Genomic DNA, 19,100 nt, shown 5'->3' on the forward strand with positions numbered 1-19,100 from the left:
TAAAGTGGAACTTCACTCTCTCAATCAGCATTGACTATTTTTAATCCGTATCCTGCTAGCATTAGTAAATAGATAGGAAAGTATATTATTTTTACATGTTTTTTAAACTTTATTTTTACATTTCTTCAGTTACTTCCTGGTTTCCTGCCTAGGGAAATTATGCTATACATCCCAGGAGTCTTCAGGAGGGGAAGGAGGATTCTCAGCTTGGCCATTGCCTGAGCTAAGGGCAGATGGATTCCAGGAAGTAAATGTTACTTCCTGGATTCCAGGGAGTAAATTCATCTGCCCTTACTCAAGATGGCCACTGCCAGAAATGCTAGGAGGGTGTTTTTCAAAAGTATTTCTCAGCAAAATAAGGAATGGAGACATGGATGGATGGGGGGAGTTTGCTTTTAATATTAACAACGAATTAAATAGCATCGTGTGTGTGTGTGTGTGTGTGTGTGTGTGTGGTTTCTTCACAGTGAGAGCTGTGAAAATGTGGAATAGACTCCCTCAAGAGTTGCTTCTGACCAGCTCAGTGGATTGCTTCAAAAAAGTCCTGGATTCTTTCTTGGATACACAGAATATAACTAGATACTAACATTTATAGGTAAAGTTGATCCAGGGAAATCTGACTGCCTCTCGGGGGGATCAGGAAGGAATTTATTTCCCAGCAGGAGCAAATTGGATCATACTTTGCTGGTTTTTTTTTTTTTTCCTTCCTCTGGATCAACTGTGGGCAGGGGCAGACTGACCATTTGGAAACTCGGGCACTGCCCGAGGTCAGTAGGGGGCCCCATGAGATGCCCCTGGTACCTTTTTTTTTTCATAGGCTTTTTTGAGTTTGGGCAAGGACACGGGCCCCATGATCCCCTATTGCCCAGGGGCCCCATGAGTTGTCAGTCTGCCCCTGTCTGTGGGTATAGGATTTGTGTGTGTGTGTGTGTGTGTGTGTGTGTGTGTGTGTGTGTGTGTGTGTGTGTGTGTGTGTGTGTGTGTGTGTGTGTGTGTGTGTGTGTGTGTGTGTGTGTGTGTGTGTGTGTGTGTGTGTGTGTGTGTGTGTGTGTGTGTGTGTGTGTGTGTGTGTGTGTGTGTGTGTGTGTGTGTGTGTGTGTGTGTGTGTGTGTGTGTGTAGCTGTTTTGCTGAAGTTCAGTTTTGATAGTGTGAAGAATTTTAATATACACAATACAGCCCTGTGTGGACCCATGTTGTCCTGTGTACAGCGGACTACAATAGCCCTAAGAAAAACTGGCACATAATCTACTTTATAATTCCAGATACCGAGCAGCACAACAAGCTATCAATCATACACAGGAACATTGTGTTGTTTCCTTGAAACCCATTGAAATGATTGAGTCAGAGCTGGTAGCATCCCCCGTACACAAATACCTAGTGCAGTGTGCTGTTCCGAGCGGCTAGGGGGCGCCCTTCTTACATCCCTCTTTATCTGACATGAAATATGATTTCAATTAAAATGTGTAGAATTACCATCTGTTTGCTCTCTATCAGTCTGCTCTCCCTAGGTCTGGGAACACGACGTCTCTGAGATCTCCAAGACCTGAAACGCACCATATTATCTGCGTTGGAAACATTTAGTCATCACTCCGAAAATTGCAACAATTATACGGCGTTCCATTACGTTCTAATCGTTATGATCCTCCCGGCTACGAATGGCGGTCGCTGGTGGCACTGAGCAAGCAATCATCACGCTTTAATGCATATAACTGAACTGTGAGATGATTACAAGACATTAAAGTGTGGAAATTCATAATGAATACACACAGATACAATCCCTTTGGATATAAAAATGGGAAACGATTAAAAAAAAAATCCCCTTAAGAACAGATTAAAAGTTACTTTGTGCAGGTGCAAAGGCTACATCTGTATTAAAACTTCAGGAAAAAAATAAAACAATGGAAAAAAATATAAAGGCTTGTTTGAAGAATCCAAAAAAAGGACTTTTACTGCAAAACTTAACTGTGATCTGGAGCTGTCCCCTCAACTGCTGCCGCAATTCCTTTCCACCATTAGATACTACCAGATTTATCAGTTGGCAGCCAGTGGAGAGGTAATCAAGCAACTGGAGCTCAAAATACCACTGTGACTACCACCTAATAAAATATAAATATACAGTATATACTGTACATAATAATAAAAAATATATATTTTATATTTATATATATATTTATTATTTTTCAGCTCACCATATGTGAAGTGCATTTGATTGTCATCCAAAAGCAGCTACAGCCTAAAGAGAACATCCTGTCCCCTGCCAGGAAGGCTGTAGAGAAGAACCCGCTCTCCCTGTGGGGAAGCAGTGATCTCTCTGCAAAGGTCCAACACACCCCCTACTGAAAGCAACAGATGACTGCTCTGTTTTCCATTCACTGTCAAATCACAGGCTAAGGGCGGGTATGGCTCAGAGAAAATAAGGGCTCCATCTACACAGGGCACTTGGAAAACTCTTCTGAACGATGGAAACTGATTGCTGGAAAACATAGGTTAAAAAACATCAGCATAGCAGCGTTTGCATACTGCTTTTATGTGCGTCTATGTGCGTTTGCGTTTAGAAGCATTTTTAAAAGATGACCTCAGGAGACCTTCCCAAATGTCCAGAATGCACTGAAAAATAGTAAAAAAAAAATAACTATTTCAGATATTTTGAGAGGAATAGAGAGAGAAGAAGCAAAGAGAGCAGTATGTGTTGAGATGACCTGTCTTTTCTGGTTGTATTCACTATGTATCCCATCATGAGCATAATGCAGCGCGTTCTACCATTTTTTTCCTTCACGCGAAACCTGGAACTGACTGCGCTGGTGTACCGGGTCCATTTGAATACATGGAAAATGCTTTGCATGCACTTCTGACGATAAAAAGGCTCTGGACAGCATCTGGACATGGAACAGTTAAAAAACGCTTCTAAACACAAACGCGGTTAACCGCGTTTACATGCATTTATAAGCGTTTGAAACACCGGTGAAATCTACTCCTGAACGCAAGTTTGGTGCATTCAAAAAAAGACTGTAAACTCAACTGCCTGTAAACGACGATGTGTACATGGACATATAGGAAAACATTAGGGAGAGTTCAGGGGCTGCTGAGAAAAACGCTGAACAGCTCCTGAACATCAGTTTATCAGCTGCAGTGTACATGAGCCCTAAGTTGAATGTCCCTGGGGGGGAGATATTTACTATAACTGGAGGGTGCAAACTCATGTGCAACTCTGCAATGAAACCAATCAACTTCCAGGATTTCTTGTCAAAGTTTAATTGAATAAGCTGAAGTTAGAAGCTGATTGGTTATCATGCACAGCTGCACCAGATTCAGTGCATCAGTTTTACCCCTGGTTCACATATATGCGGCCGTGAGGGCACAGTTATGAATGATACTCATTGGGAAACATGGGGTGAGACTTGTCATGCATCTTTCAACTGCAAAGTCGCATGACAAGTGGCACAAGTGTGAATGGGCTCTAAGTAAATCTCCCCCCTGGTGTTATTAGCCTGGAGGACTGAGGACATATAGTGGCCGAAAAGAAGAACTTCAGATTAAAGTTCAGTATTGGAGCAAAAGCTATTTTTATTTTATCATTTGATGCACTTTTATTTTTTTTATTAATTTAGACTGGTGTTTGGTGTTAATGCCCAAATCTGGCAAACTTAAAAATGATCCCTGGCATTGGAGCTGTTTCCATATTGCAAGGGTTAATTACACATTTACAGCTAGGGAACAAAAAAGATCGACTTACCTGATCCTCCATTCTTCTGGGCTGGTAGAACAGTCTCCATAGCATCTTCTTCCCAATTTTCCAGCAGTCTAAGTTCCTGACGTCATCAAGACCAATTCAGGGTATAAACCCCTGTACTGGACATGATGATACCATGGGATAGTCCACCACTGGAGCATGGAGGGTCAGGTAAGCTAAATTAAAAAATCTCTACCCTAGACTAAACAAGCAATTAATGCTTGGCAGTGTGAAATCTGCCCCTACCGCAAGGGATAGTATTTAGGTTTCCCAGAATTGGGCTTTAAAGTGTTACTAAACCCACAATAGTAACATCCGTCTGTATATGCAGCAAAGCATGCTTGTTATACTCACTGTGGAACCTAAGGGGTAATCCTCTGCATTGTGTAAAAAGACTGTTTGATCCTGTCTTCTCTGATCCTCCCCTTCTTCTGTCCCCAATCCATCTCCTGATAGTACAGAGCCCTAGGAGTCACTCTGCACATACTCAGTTTAGTGTGTATTGCTAGAGAGTTTTTTTTTTCCTTTAGGTGCTTAGTGCTTATGATCAGCACAGGGCCAATCAGCACTGTCCAGACAGAGGCTCAGAGGTTCTGCAGCCTCATAGGACAGTCAGAGGAGAATAAAAACTCCTCCTACAAGCTTTAACCAGTGCTCATCTGGACACTGATAGAAGTCACAAGTCTGCTCTAACTGCTGATGAGAAAAGGAATTTAGCAGTTTATATTTACTAAAATAATTGCATTTCCATGTTGTGTGTACTGTGGGAGACCAGATATAGTGAATTCAGGGTCCTGGGAGACCAGATATAGTGAATTCAGGGTCTGGGGAGACCAGATGTAGCGAGTGCAGGGTCCGGGGAGACCAGATGTAGCGAGTGCAGGGTCCGGGGAGACCAGATGTAGCGAGTGCAGGGTCCGGGGAGACCAGATGTAGCGAGTGCAGGGTCCGGGGAGACCTGATGTAGCGAATGCAGGGTCTGGGGAGACCAGATATAGTGAATGCAGGGTACGGGGTGGCCAGATATGGTGAATGCAGGGTCCTGGGTTTAGTATCACTTTAAGTGGACTGAATGTGAAGTTTCTATGCCATAGGAATATTGATAAATATAGGAAATTAATGAGGTTCACAGAGAAACCTCTAAGCCAGCCTGAGCATGGACTGGTCCCCAGAATTTGCATGGCTGGGCACCTCTGGTTTCCTGCACAGTGATAAAAATAAAGTGTAACTGACGTCTTTTTATTGCCTACAGCTGCTTAGCCATCTTTATTGCCGCTATGGCCACTTAGCATATTAACATCCTTTTTTTAGTGTGGCGGCTTGCTGTAAAACACATGAACATCCCCGGGACGATATTTTGTAATAAATGTGTATAAAATATTGAGCGTTATCCAAGGAAATAAAAATTTCACAAATAATGTTTCTGCCCGGACCTCGTTCCCCATAGTCTGTGCACTCAAATTTATGGTGTTTGAATCTTTCTATGTGATGTCAGAAGATCCTAGAATAAAACACTGACTGTATCCCGCCCATTCCCCTTCCTTTCACTGACACCCTGTCCTCTGGGGAAGAGCCATTTTCTTTATCGTACATCACGGGACACAGAGCAGGCTATTAATGACAATGTGGGTTATCGGCCACCTATAGGTGAATGGACACTGGCTGACCAATCCGAGAGGAGGGTTTCCCCTATATAACCTCTCCTATACAGAAAGTACTTCCGTTTTTTTCTCCAGTGTCTGTAAGGTGGATGGTCACTGAAAGTGTTGCTGTGCTCTTGGAGATCCAGAACGGTTCCATTGGAGAATCAGGGACTTTGATCGGATCCATTCAGAAGGCTGTAAGCCAAAATGGATGGTATCTGAGCCTCGTTGGATAAGGAGAAGAATCCTCAAGGTTTTGCCTGTCATGCAGCCTTACAGTGCTTGACCCCACTCAGGTGGAGCCCTGTGCAGTTCTATATCTGAACAAGGCACTTCCAGCGGGGTGCTATACAGGTCCAAGGCAGTGCCCGTCAGTATGGGGACTGAGTCCTTGAAGGTCTGTATGACAATGCCCACCATGATGGGTGAAGGTTGGTGCCTGATGGAAGTCAGGGACTGCGGTGGGACTGCTAAGATTTCTCCTTTTTTATTTTTTTATTTTTTTATTTTTTTTTCCTCTCTCTGTAAAGAGAAACAACAAACCTGTAAATTGGAGGGAAAAGGGGAGGTGTTGTTGACTGAGGTTTCTACCAGGGGAAGTGTTCGTGATTGTTCCAGAGATGTGCTTGCTTATTTGTTTTTGGCCACTAGAGGGAGCACAGCCGGCCATCGGCCATATGGTGCGTGCGCACTCTGTGGGTGTGCGTGCGCACGAGGGTCGCACGTGCATGCGTGGTATTATTATTATTATTATACAGTATTTATAAAGCGCCAATAGTTCGCTCAGCGCTGTACATTACAAAGGGGGACAGAACATGTGACAGAACAATAACAATACAATGCAAAACATGAGGGGATTGAGGGCCCTGCTCTTTCGAGCTTACAATCTAGGAGGGAGGGGATGGTGGTACAGGAGAAGAGTGGTAGTGGCTGGAAATGGAAGTCTGCCATATTTGTTTATCAGGGGGTCAGGACAAACATGCTGCTGGGGAGTTTCATGTGGCTGGAACACAGAGCAGGCTATTCAGTAGGGACACGTGAGTACTCCCTTGAGGGGGAAGCATTGGCCAGTCAGTCTGGAGCCATCCTTGGTAGCTCATAAGGTCAGCATTTGCATTGAGTATTTTTTCTTCACCACACTACTTGTATAGCTGTATCTTGGGGTCTGTGTTTACTAATTTAGGTGCACAGGTTTTAGGCTATCTGAAGTAATGTCTTCCAGAAAGCGGCGTGGGGTAGGTGCAGCAGGAAAGGGCACTAATGTGCCGCCGCCAGGTCCTGGGGAGCCTAGCCAAAGTTCTACTGTAATATCCTCTCATGAGAGGCCAGAACCAACTGGACAGTCTGAGCCGCTGCATCTATCTGGTGTTATGGCTAGTACTGGCGCATCTGCCTCAGCATATGTAACCAAGGATGATCTTGCTTCAGCCTTAGCAAGGTTAGAAGATAAGATTGCTGGGATGATTGCATCGGTTTCTCAAGGGACTAAGAAGCGGGATAGATCCCCATCACTAGAACCACCAATCCTGGAGCAGTAAGGGGGGGCCTGAGGATGAGGAAGAGCTGGAGGAAGATCAGGCAGTAGAATTTCTGTCTGAAGAGTCACAGCCTGAGGAGAAGCAGGAGGTCTCTGCCTCTCAGTGTCAGAGATTTTTAGTCCAGGACCTCACTGATATGGTACGGTCTGGATTCAGGCTACCATGATAGAAACTATTGTGGTTACTTATTCTTCTCTGGGTTCTTTGAAGCCTCCACAGAGTATTCAAGCCTTACCGGTGGATCCTCTTCTGGAGCAAATTGGGTATGCTGACTGGGATCACCCAGACACTGTTTTTGTTCCACCACAGAGGTTTTCTTTTTTTACCCCATGGAAGAAAAGTTTGTTAAGAAATGGGGGTTGCCTGTAGTGGATGCAGCTGTTTCATCCCTGAATAAATCTTTAACATGTCCTGTGGATAATGTACAGTTTTTCAAGAATCCAGCAGATAAGAAGCTGGAATCTCTCTTTAAGGCCTCCTTCTCCCTGGTCGGTTCTGCCACACAGCCAGCTGTCTTTCTGACTGTGTCAAGCAATGGCTTGGAATACCATCAGTGTAGTGGGAATGCTCGGCTGAGGATTTGGAGGATGTTCCGCGTGCTTTATGTTTTGCAGTTGATGTTCTTAAAGATTCAATTCAACAAATTCCTCACTTGGCCCTCTTCAGTGCACATGTGTAGGGTTTTGTGGCTGAACTGCCATGCGGAAAATTGTAGGTAGGTTTTCCCTTTCATGGGGAAAATTTGGGCATATACAGTATATCCCAAAGATTTCAGGGGGAAAAAGTTGTCTTCTGCCCTTTTTAAGAGGAAATCCAAATGTCCTTTTAAGGTGTCAGGGGTTTTGGTTGCTGGGCCCTCATCTACCAGGCAGTCATTTTTCCACACACAGGTCCCAGCCTCCATAGATAGATCTCAGAATCAAAACCCAAGGAGGCTCTGGGTGCAAAAGTCATCTAAGACAGATCCAAAATCCGCCACCTTATGAACGGGCGCCCCCACTCGTTCGGATAGGGGGAAGGCTTTTGAATCTTGTGGAGGGCTCTAATCCAAGACAAATGGGCCATTTCCATGATTTCTCTGGGGTACAGACTAGAATTTTGGGTCTTTCCCCCTCCCCGGTTTCTAAAATCAAATGTACCTATAAATCCAGAGAAAAGAAGAGCTTTGTTTCAGGCACCCGATTGCCTAATGTCTTAGTGAGTGATCACAGAGGCTCCAGTGGACAAAAGGTTTCTGGGGTTTTATTTAAATCTGTTTACAGTCCCAAAACCAAATGAGCATGTAAGGCCCTATTTGGACCTCAAGGGGCTAAATCAGTTTCTAAATGTCCGGTCTTTTCGCATGGAATCGGTTTGGTCAGTACTAGCCTTACTACAGGAAAGGGATTTTTTTTGCATCCATAGACATCAGGGATGCATACCTGCATGAACCGATATTCATTCCTCACCAGATAGTTCTGTGGTTTGCAGTAGGGGCTCAGTATTTCCAGTTCATAGCACTACCATTTGGGCTGGCCCCGACTCCCAGAGTTTTCACAAAAATTCTTGCTCTGGTGTTGGGGCTATTCAGAACTCGGAGCGTATCGGTCACAGGTTATCTAGGTGATCTCTTGCTCAGAGGTTGGTCAGTGCTAGGTCTGAAGCAGGATATGGTCCTTTTACAATGCAGATCCTGGGACAGCTGGGCTTGGTGCTCAACTTGTTTGGCCCTGGAACCAGTGCAGAGCCTGAAGTATTTGGAGATGGTCCTAGACACAGCTCAGACAAAGGTATTTCTGCCTCCAGGGAAACGTTGCGCCTTGAGGAATGAGGTTTTCAGTTTGAAAGTCAAGAGGTATCCTTCAATTCAGCTCTGTATGAGGTTGTCGGGGAAAATGGTGTCCTTGTTCTAGGCTATTCCCTATGTCCAATTGCACTCCAGACCGCTGTAAAGGTACATTCTGTCTGTTTGGAACAAGAAGATTCCGGCCCTGGATTACTGCATATCTCTGTCTCCAGAGGTGCGGCAGAGCCTGAATTGGTGGTTGATAACTCACAGTTTGGAGAAAGGAAGTGATATTAGCAATAGTGGTGTGACCCTCCTGCGCTCCAAATATAGTGTTTTAAATAATACAAATTAAATATATGAACCCCAAACAGCTGCTAGCATTAAATCATATACCAGTGATCAAGTGAATATAAACCATATAAATGCTGCGCTACATTCAAAATTAAAGTGAATGTGGAATCCGATAATATAAATCAATATAGTGACAATATTATGTAAATAAATATATAAGTGCTTAATGATAACAAAAATTATCACATCAAACACCCCAAAAATTATAAAAACACAAACTTAAATCTATACGCATGTGCATAAAATACACATACATATAGTTATATCACACGTGCAAATGTGAAGTGAAATAATGGCTTATTAAACGCACAGAAAAACAAATCTATAAATGTTGAAGGTGAAAAAAATGTGAAGTGAAATAATTGCTTATTAAACGCACAGAAAGTCCAATTAAATGTTGAAGGTGAACAAAAATGATAACGGTGTTTCCAATAATACTGCAAAGTGACCACAGGTGAACCAAATCGTGCAGGTATCTGAGTGTAGATAGAGCTTGTGAATCCAACCACCTTCTGGATTAGCCTTTCACCTCATCCCTTCGACCCTTGCGGATCAAAGAGCAATAATGGATCCCTCTCACAGATCCTCCAGGTACCACAGCCTTCCAGAAACGCTTTTCAAATTTCAATAATCCCACTCAAGCTCTTCTCCAGGTATAGGTGAAACATCAATCCCTCAGAACAAAAAGAGGAATCCTCCCATAGTGTAGTATATTTATTTATTTATACCATAGGAACATAGGAACATAAACTTGTAGGTAGAAAATTCCACTTACATAGCAGCCAGTCCACATGAGACCCTCATGCTCTCAGATGAGGATAAATCTGTGTTGTTGGGTGTACAGCTGAATAACAGGTGTACCAAGATGGCCGCCACGCCGGAAATACGTCACCGCGCTTACGCCGACGCGTTACGTCACAATATCACGTGACTTCATCAGGGCTCTGATGAAGTCACGTGATATTGTGACGTAACGCGTCGGCGTAAGCGCGGTGACGTATTTCCGGCGTGGCGGCCATCTTGGTACACCTGTTATTCAGCTGTACACCCAACAACACAGATTTATCCTCATCTGAGAGCATGAGGGTCTCATGTGGACTGGCTGCTATGTAAGTGGAATTTTCTACCTACAAGTTTATGTTCCTATGTTCCTATGGTATAAATAAATAAATATACTACACTATGGGAGGATTCCTCTTTTTGTTCTGAGGGATTGATGTTTCACCTATACCTGGAGAAGAGCTTGAGTGGGATTATTGAAATTTGAAAAGCGTTTCTGGAAGGCTGTGGTACCTGGAGGATCTGTGAGAGGGATCCATTATTGCTCTTTGATCCGCAAGGGTCGAAGGGATGAGGTGAGAGGCTAATCCAGAAGGTGGTTGGATTCACAAGCTCTATCTACACTCAGATACCTGCACGATTTGGTTCACCTGTGGTCACTTTGCAGTATTATTGGAAACACCGTTATCATTTTTGTTCACCTTCAACATTTAATTGGACTTTCTGTGCGTTTAATAAGCAATTATTTCACTTCACATTTTTTTCACCTTCAACATTTATAGATTTGTTTTTCTGTGCGTTTAATAAGCCATTATTTCACTTCACATTTGCACGTGTGATATAACTATATGTATGTGTATTTTATGCACATGCGTATAGATTTAAGTTTGTGTTTTTATAATTTTTGGGGTGTTTGATGTGATAATTTTTGTTATCATTAAGCACTTATATATTTATTTACATAATATTGTCACTATATTGATTTATATTATCGGATTCCACATTCACTTTAATTTTGAATGTAGCGCAGCATTTATATGGTTTATATTCACTTGATCATTGGAGAAAGGAAGATCCTTTCGGCCAGTGGTGTGGAAGTTGGTAACCACCGTTGCCAGCCTTTCAGGTTGGGGGCAATTCTGGAGGAGGCCACAGTTCAAGGAACATGCCTTCCACGGGAAAGGGTTCTTCCCATCAATGTTCTGGAGCTTCAAGCAGTGAGACTGGCTCTGAGGTATTGGACATCCAGGCTTCAGGGTTGACCTGTAAGGATTCAATCCGACAATGCCACAGCAGTGGCATTCGTCAATCACCAGGGTGGTACCAGGAGTCGAGGTGCTCAGAAGGAGGTGAACTACATTCTGACCTGGGCAGAGAGATATATTCCAAGTGTGTCAGCAGTATTCATTCCAAGTGTGGAAAATTGGCAGGCGGATTATCTCAGTCACCGGCAGTTGATTTCAAGGGAATGGGGGGCTTTGCATCCCAGTGTTTTCAAGGAAATCTGCCCGGCGGTGGGGTTGCCTAAATGTAGATCTGTTGGTATCCAGGTTCAACAACAACGTCGGCCTTTTTGTGTCCAGAGTAAGGGACCCTCGAGCAGCAGGGGTAGATGCCTTGGTGATTCTTTGGAACCACTTTTCACTGATTTATGCCTTTCCTCCGGTCCAGCTGCTTCCGCGTCTCTTACACAGGATTCAGAAGGAGTCTATTCCAGTTATTCTGATTGCTTCGGCCTGGCCCAGGAGGGCCTGGTACGCGGACATAGTGAAGATGGCAGTGGATGGGCCGTGGTCCCTGCCACAGCGGCCAGACCTGTTGTCTCAGGGTCCTATATTGCAACCAGTTTTACAGTCGCTAAATTTGACAGCGTGGCTATTGAAACTCAGATCCTGACGGGTAGGGAAGTGTCAGTTTCTGTCATCCCCATCATGTTGGGTGCTAGAAAGGTAGTCTCTAGAAACCTTTATTACAGAACCTGAAACACTTACATTTTCTGTTGTGAGGTTCACAAATGGCATCCATGAAAGTATGTGATTTCTAGGATTCTGTCATTTCTTCAAACAGGGTTGCAGAAGAAATTGGCTGTTGGTACCATTTTAAGGGCTAGGTTTTAGCATGACCTGTGTTTTTTTTTTTTTCTAGAGGCCCATTGCATCTCACTCTTGGGTCTGCACCTTTTTACTAGTGATGTGTATTGCTCTTCCTGTCAGGTTGCCTTTGTGTCCTTGGGACCTAAACTTGGTTTTGGAGGTTTAGTAAATACTACCATTTGAACCTATTGGAGAGATTTCCACTAGTCCCGCTGACTCATAAGGTGTTGTTTCTAGTGGCAATCTGTCAGAGCCTGGAATCAAACCTGGGCCTTCTGCGGTGAGAGGCAATGTTTCTTCTCACTGAGCCACCTGGAATGCTGGACAGCTCCCTTGACAATTCTTTGGATGATCCTGCCTTGGCCCTGTTTTGTTTTGAACCTTGAACTCCTTGCTCCTCCCATGAACTTCCTATAAAAGCCATGTCTCTGCACTTCCTGGTTGCCAGACTATTGTGCCTTACCAGCCAATATCCTGCTTATTGTTCCTGCTACCATCCTTTTGGCATGTTCCTGACCACGATTTTGTCTCATCCTCATCCACTACCATCTGTGACTGACCCTTGGCTTGTTTGACTCTGCTTCTCCCTAATCTGCTTGATCCACTATCGGTTATCGGCTTGCTCATTCCCTGGTGGGGTGATCCTGAGATCTGCGACCTGGTATTGACACACAGCCAAATCCATCTCCACCATTAGGAGCTCTGGTGAAAACCGGTTAATGCTTAGACCCCGCACCTCATGTGAGCCTGAGTCATTTCCCAGGGTGATCTGCCTGTGTACCTATCCTGCTGGTTTCAGGTAAGCCTTACACTGCTATAGCAACTGGTCTCTGAACCTGACCCAGACCGTGACACAATCACTTCTGCGAGAAGGGTGTTGGAGCTGGCAGTTATTTCTTGCAGAGAACTATTTCTGTTTTTGCATCATAAGGTGGTGTTGTGACCTCAAACAACTTTTTTTTTTTTTTTTTTTTTTTTTTTTTTTATCAAAGGTGGTTACTGGTTTTCATCTCAATCAGGACATAGTTCTGCCTTCATTCTTTTCTAGGCCTCAGTCAGCAGGAGAAGGATCTCTGCATACCTTGGATGTGGTTCCTGCTGAAAGGGTCTTAAAGGTGACCGCACAGGTCAGGAGGTCAGATGCTCTGTTTGTGTTGCCAGAGGGGCCTAAGTAGGGGCAGGCACTATTTCACATTGGATCTGCAAATTCATAATTTTAAGCCTATGATTTGAAAAGTAAGGTCCCACCCTTTTGGGTGAAGGCACACTCTACCAGGAGTGTGGGGGCATCTTGGGCAATCTGCCATCAGGTGTTAGTGGCTCAGGTTTGCAAGGCCGCTACATGACCACACATTCACAAGGTTCTTCTAGGTGGCTGGCAGAGCCGCAGAGAATTCTGCCTTTGGCCGCAGTGTTTTACGGGCAGCGAGCAGCTCCTGAGGGATTATTGATGGTGGCTATCATGGTGTTACCCTCCCCTCAAATTTCTTATTGCTTTGGGACATCCCACATAATCATGAATAGCCTGCTCTGTGTCCCGTGATGTACGATAAAGAAAACCTGAATTTGTTTCTACATACTTACCTGTAAATCCCCTTTCTTGGAGTACATCACAGGACACAGAGGTCCTGCCCCTCTTTCTGGAATTTCATTGCTTGCTACAAAAACTGAAGTACTTCCTGTATAGGAGAGGTTATATAAGGGTGGACCTCCTCTGATTGGTCTGCCAGTGTCCATTCACCTATAGATGGCCTATAACTCACATAGTCATGAATAGCCTGCTCTGTGTCCTGTAATGTACTCCAATTAATGGATTTTATAGGTATGTAGAAAAAATCCAGTTTTCTGCACTGGTATTTGAAACCGTTTCAGATAGACGCAAAATACCAAATACATATTCATGTCACACTTATACTGTTAGGCAGATTCTTGCTGATCAGTAACACATTGTAAAAGTATTGGTCGGCCTGCCTTTGCACGCACATGAACTTTAATGGCATCCCAGTCTTAGTCCGTAGGGTTCAATATTGAGTTGGCCCCGCCCTTTGCAGCTATAACAGCTTCAACTCTTCTGGGAAGGCCGTCCACAAGGTTTAGGAGGGTGTCTATGGGAAGGTTTGACCATTCTTCCAGAAGCACATTTGTGAGGTCAGACACTGATGTCAGACGAGAAGGCCTGGCTTACAGTCTCTGCTCTAACTCATCCCAAAGGTGTCTTATCGGATTGAGGTCAGGACTCTGTGTAGGACAGTCAAGTTCCTCTACCCCAAACTCGCTCATCCATGTCTTTATGGACCTTCTGATCCTGGTTCTTGGGCACACCAATCATCCAGGTAAGGTCAAGAACCATCGGAAATCGGCGGGGGGGGGGGGGGATGTGGCAGGCGCAGCACCCTTTGGTGCCTTGTGCGCTGTGGCATTAGAAAAATTATGCAATTGCTGTTTCTTTGTTGATTAGACTGACTTTACTCTGTAATTCCTCCAATGCCGCTCTATGGATGCAGTAGGTTTAATGAGCACACCGAATACTTTAGTTAACTTCTTTAATAACTTCAATCTTCTTCATATAACTGCTTACAATGGCTTGTTTCATTTATCATACAGTAGCTTACTTCTTTCATAATACAGTGGTTTGATTCGATAGCTTATCTCGATAGGTTCAATAGATTCGATAAATTTGTTCTGTATATTTCGATAGATTGATAAATGCACTTGGCTTTATAAATTCGGTAGATTACTCTACAGTGACTTGATTCGTTTAATTCGTAAGTTCGATAAGTTCGGTGGAACTACAAGTAAACACATACAACAGTTTTTAGACACAGATCTACCTGCACTGTTAAACAATAGAGGAACACACAAGTGCATTAAATACCTATTTGGCCTTCTCTACTTCCATAAAGCTTTTCTGATTGGAACTGTCTGTTTCCTCTTCTGTCTGGTGAGCATGTGTCTCTAGAAAATCCTAGCAGGGAGTTTTACACAGGCATAAATGTGAACCTGGCTGGGATTGGTTAAGGCTCTGTACAGTGTGAGGCTGTCTGTGATTGGCTCACCTTATACTAACTCTTAAAGGCATATTTTCCTTTTCTGCTTCTAACACAATGAATATATAAATGTCATATAACAATCAAAGACATAAATCACAGCAATGATTCTGCTTTTGGCTTTAACATATGCACATATACACTGTACTGAGGTTATTGGCAGGTTTGGTATACACATATATGTGAACCATATTAACAACCTAGGACTGGTCTTAGCTGGCCAGCTACAGGGGACCCCTCCCATTGCTTCTAAACAGGGGCAGACTGACCATTTGGAAATCCTGGCACCGCCCGGGGTCAGTAGGGGGCCCCATGAGATGCCTCTGGTACACTTTTTTTTTTTTTTTTTATAGGCTTTTTTGAGTTTGGGCAAGGACACAGGGGCCCCATGATCCTATTGCTCAGGGGCCCCATGAATTGTCAGTCCGCCTCTGCTTCTAAAAGTGATCCAGCAGTGAATCTGCTGCTAGGATCACTTAACAGAAAGGGAATCGCTGGCTGAAAAAAATATACTGGAGTTGTGGCATATTGCTGCAACCATAACCCCGGTATTCCAGTTACAATCATGGACGTATTTTGACTATGGCCCAGTTTATTTCACATGGGGGGGATTTACTAAGACTGGAGCACACAGAATCTAGTGCAACTGTGCATAATAACCAATCAGCTTCTAACTTCAGTCTGTTCAATTAAGCTTTGGCAATAAAATCGGAAGCTGATTGGTTACTATGCAGAGCTGTACAACGCTTCCATGCCAGTTATTAGTGCCTATACTGTGAGCCAGTGCTGTCCAGTATATACACATATTGGATGTCACCCCAATCCCCACTAAAGTGTCTATTACTGGAAATAATAAAAGGCGGCTTATAGGAGAGCGGAGACGCTCAGTCCGTGAGGCCAGTGTGATCATCAGACACCAGACTTCTGCAGACTGATATCCGCGGCCTGGCTACAAGCTAAATGACAATTTCTTGCATGGATGGCTTGTACCTTTCCCCGCTGATGGAAAAACAACCATTTAGGAAAACATCATCTATTTTTTTTTTTTTTTTTCCCCCCACACATTACAACTTTGTCATTGTTCTCTTCTGTCATACTCGTACAGGTAGCAGTAAAAGTCTACAAAACACAGAGCAATATTTGTACTTTAATTCTAGGTATATTTATTATGTAAGGATGTATAAGACATTGTCTGCATGGAATTTGTTTGCTCTTCCCATGTTTGCAGAAAGATTCCTGCAGGTGCTCTGTTTTTCTTGCACAGCCCAAAACATACTGGTTGGGTTTTTCAATTTCCACCCAAATTGGCCATGTACACATGCATGTTTATGATTGTGGTAGGGTAAATGCATTATAGCTCCTTTTGGGGTGGAGCTAATGTGACCAGGGCTATGTGCTCTGTAATACTGTCATGGAGGGAAAGACATGGAGCCTTCTTGCCTAGGCATGGACTCGCACCAAAGTAGGATGATTCATCTATCCAACTCCATCCAAGAAGTATCCAATTTGGGCTTCCACTCCATTGATCTTCTATTTGGACATTTTATGGGCTTAAATGTCTAGTCCAATGGTCTCCAAACTGTGGCCCATGGTCCGGATGTAGCCCTTTGCTTGCCTTTACATGGTCCTTGGGGCATTATTCCACCCATTGACACCCAACAAGGGGGCACAATTCCTCCAGCTGACACAACCGATGGGGCACTATTCCTCCCACTGACGCCCACCGATGGGGCACTATTCCTCCCACTGACGCCCACCGATGGGGCACTATTCCTCCCACTGACGCCCACCGATGGGGCACTATTCCTCCCACTGACGCCCACCGATGGGGCACTATTCCTCCCACTGACGCCCACCGATGGGGCACTATTCCTCCCACTGACGCCCACCGATGGGGCACTATTCCTCCCACTGACGCCCACCGATGGGGCACTATTCCTCCCACTGACGCCCACCGATGGGGCACTATTCCTCCCACTGACGCCCACCGATGGGGCACTATTCCTCCCACTGACGCCCACCGATGGGGCACTATTCCTCCCACTGACGCCCACCGATGGGGCACTATTCCTCCCACTGACGCCCACCGATGGGGCACTGTTCCTCCCACTGTCGCCCACCGATGGGGCACTGTTCCTCCCACTGTCGCCCACCGATGGGGCACTGTTCCTCCCACTGTCGCCCACCGATGGGGCACTGTTCCTCCCACTGTCGCCCACCGATGGGGCACTGTTCCTCCCACTGTCGCCCACCGATGGGGCACTGTTCCTCCCACTGTCGCCCACCGATGGGGCACTGTTCCTCCCACTGTCGCCCACCGATGGGGCACTGTTCCTCCCACTGTCGCCCACCGATGGGGCACTGTTCCTCCCACTGTCGCCCACCGATGGGGCACTGTTCCTCCCACTGTCGCCCACCGATGGGGCACTGTTCCTCCCACTGTCGCCCACCGATGGGGCACTGTTCCTCCCACTGTCGCCCACCGATGGGGCACTGTTCCTCCCACTGTCGCCCACCGATGGGGCACTGTTCCTCCCACTGTCGCCCACCGATGGGGCACTGTTCCTCCCACTGTCGCCCACCGATGGGGCACTGTTCCTCCCACTGTCGCCCACTGATGGGGCACTGTTTCTCCCACTGACAACCAACGATGGGGTACTATTCCTACCACTCACATCCAACGATGAGGCACTGTTTCTCCCACTGACAACCAACGATGGGGTACTATTCCTACCACTCACATCCAATGATGAGGCACTATTCTTCCCACTGACGCCCAACAAAGGGGCACTATTCCTTCCACTGATACCAGTGATGGTGTGTGATGCAGTGCCATTCATTCTACATTGCAGTGTGCTGCCAAAAAATAGTGCAAGCTGGTGCCATACACTCCATATGTACAGTGTGGACAAGGCATCTAGAGAATCTGCTGACGTATGCCCATGTAAACGAGGCCTAAGTCTTTTACAGATCTGTCTTTTACGCTTCGAGTATTTGACTGGAAAAAAATCATATATTATTAAAAAGATGGCTTCAGCTTTTTTGGTCTACATCTATATACACGTTGATAAATGATCTATTTTCTTTTTTTGATCAATCTCTTCCAGTAGGAATAAACTGTCTTTATGGTGGCCATACATGCTTCAGTAAAAGATTGACTGATTGATTTTTCCGATCAGCAAAAGCTTCGATAAATGAACAATTTTTTTTTTTTTTTTTTTTTTTTTTTTTTTTTTTTCTAATCCATTTTCTTCCAATCAGAACAATGGATTTTAAGTTGAGTTGGGTATTTGATTGGAACAGAATCAAATGATATATTATAACACAGATGGCTCCAGCTCTGTAGGCTTATATCCAATAGTGGCCTGTACACACTTTGATAAATAGTTTTTTTTCTTTTTTGATCTATCTCTTCTAATAGGAATAAATGATCTTTATGGAGGCCATACATGCTTCAATAATTCATTTTTCAAATGATTCCCATAGGAATAAACAATCTTTATAGTGGGCATACATGCTTCAATAAGCAATCACTTTCTTTTATAATCAGTCTCTTGCAATCGGAATAATTGATCTTTACCCACTTATGATCATAAGTCATCAATCTCATCTCTAGGTCAATCATGCAATCTTCTAAACGGATCGATCAAATACGATCATATTCATGATCAAAGTATCTTGGTGCTGTTGATCGATGCAAAATGATCAATTATTAACTCCATTTGGTCAAATCCAATCTAAATTGAGTCTATAGTGATCAGTTATGGCTACTTGATTCTTTGTAGACTCGAATCGCATGTTGAATGGATTAAAAAATCCGAAGCATGCATGGCCACCAGTAATCAACAGCCGATTCGATCGCTATGCTGTATATAGGGAAGCCGTTTGATCCGTTAAGATATGGTTGTTTTTACAATTGTAGAATATTGATCGTTTCAAGCAATCCCTCCCCTGGACTGGGGGTCTTGGGCAGCTGTGGGTTCGGTTCCCCGTTTGGCTAGGGGGGGGGGTCTGCAGAGTCTGACCCCCAAAGGAGCCCAGCTGCGGTGGGACCTTCAGTGGCTGGCGCAGTGGTGAACAACCCGGAGCGCTCGGCTTCTTAAGCTGATGCGGGACGCTCCCTGGTCGTCTAGGTAACCGGGGCGGGCC

The 19,100-nt window shown here is 44.6% G+C and overlaps 1 pseudogene; it reads left to right on the plus strand.

Moving 5' to 3' along the window:
• Window positions 1-10,848: 10,848 nt before the first annotated feature.
• Window positions 10,849-11,707, plus strand: LOC149450228 (uncharacterized; annotated as a pseudogene).
• The last annotated feature ends 7,393 nt before the right edge of the window (window positions 11,708-19,100 follow it).

This window comes from Staurois parvus, unplaced genomic scaffold, assembly GCF_062004578.1.
Source record: "Staurois parvus isolate SC_StPar_1 unplaced genomic scaffold, SC_StPar_1.0 ptg000578l, whole genome shotgun sequence".
NCBI classification, from domain to species: domain Eukaryota; kingdom Metazoa; phylum Chordata; class Amphibia; order Anura; family Ranidae; genus Staurois; species Staurois parvus.